This window comes from Bison bison, unplaced genomic scaffold (assembly GCF_000754665.1).
Source record: "Bison bison bison isolate TAMUID 2011002044 unplaced genomic scaffold, Bison_UMD1.0 scf7180017864366, whole genome shotgun sequence".
Classification (NCBI taxonomy): Eukaryota; Metazoa; Chordata; class Mammalia; order Artiodactyla; family Bovidae; genus Bison; species Bison bison.
Window position 1 is genome coordinate 4,532,356 of NW_011494938.1, and position 1,854 is coordinate 4,534,209.

The following is a 1,854-nucleotide window of genomic DNA, read 5'->3' on the forward strand; positions in this document are numbered from 1 at the left end:
GGCATAGCAACTTCAGGGCCAAATACTGTTTCATTTTATTCTAGTGTAGGTTCAACCACAACCAGATATACTATGAATATCCTAGAATGGGTCTGACCTACCTCCGGAAACACTTTCTGATGGGGTCCCTCTGAGCTCACCTGCAGTGCCATGCCATTACTGCTCTTTGGGGGCATTCTATCTGCTCTTGGTTGGGTTAAGTCACATTTATTGTTTTATTCAAATACAAGCTGCCAAATTTTTATTATATTCACTCTTGATTTTGTCTCTTAAATTACTCATTTTATCATCATTTCAGCAAATATTTTCTATAATCAAAAAGTTGGCACTATGTCAAGTTTGCTCTTCTGATAAGACTTGAGCTTATGAATTTGGCTTGGAACTGCTTTCTGTTTGCTGACTTTAATATAGCAGAATTACATCCTTTGTAGCTGAAATCTTATAATACAATTTTCTATACATCTGTTGTATGGCTTATGCCTCTAAATGGATATTATTCCTGTTATTCAGTTGCTTCTCCTGGTGTCAAAACTTCCTCAAAGCTATTTCCATTATGATATCATCCATACTTACCTCACCCCCAATGCTCATGATTTCCCCTGTCCACTCTTTACTCACTTCTAAGCGCTCTTCCCAGCACGTTCTTCCTCAACATTTAGTCTTTCAGTCATGTTCTACTTGCCAATTGCCAGTTCCAGATAAGAGCCATTATTGCCTTTCCCATAACTAGAGAATAGTATGTATGTAGACATCAAATATATATGTGTATGTATATATGCACATACACACAATTTATCAGTTCCCAAATTTATTCCATCAAACTTCAACTCTTTCAGTGTAAATTTTTTGTCTTTCTGAAGTGTGCTCTCCAGCCATTTACAATACAGTTTTCTCTTTTAATATCAAATGACCCAACTGAACCTACTTCCTCAGAGTTCCCAAGGCCCCTGAGTCATCAAGTGTAATGACCATTATTTCAGCGTAAGCCTCTTTGACATCCTACAGTATCCAATGCTATTCACTCACTTCTGTTTTAATAGTTTGTTTTTTAAAAATTCATCTGCATGATAGAAATTATAAATGACACAAAAATGTATACAGTGAAAATTAAACCTCTCTCTCCATCTGATCTCCAGCTCTCAGGACACTCCAGAGTAACAATTGTGATCTTCAGTTTCTCATGTATCAATTCAATGATTACATCTGTCCTCTTTTGTATGCAAGTAGTAGGTTGCTATGTATGCTATTTTGTCCCTTGTCTTTTATGTGCAAACTTTTCAGTGTCATGCAGGTTGACCTCATCCATTGTAGTAGCTACACTGACTTCCAACACACATCTGTTCCAATAATAATATATTTACTCAGTTCTTTATTGATGCTACCTCTCTTTTACAGAGGTTTCCCTTCTACCACCCAGTGGACGTGGTCTCATTGCATACTGCTAATTATTCTACCTCTTCACTTTCTCCTTTCGAAGCTCTTTGGTTTCCTATCAACCACCTATTTCCTAGAACTGAAATTCTTGCTTTTCCCCCGCCCAGTGTCTTATCTTGATAAACTCATAACTTGCCACACTTTCTATTATCTTTGGATGACCTGGGAATCTGTATCTCCAATCCCAATGTCTTTCTCCCATGGCCCCCAGATTTTTCATTTTGCATCTCTGGCTGCTTCACATAAATAAGACCAAATCTTTCATCATTTTTTTTTTTTTGATGTGTACCATTTTTTAAAGTTTTTGTTGAATTTGTTACAAGTGACTTCTTATTTTGTGCTTTGGTTTTGTTTTGTTTTGCTATGAGGTATGTGGGATCTTAGTTCCCTGAGCAGGGATCAAACCTGCACCCCTTGCAT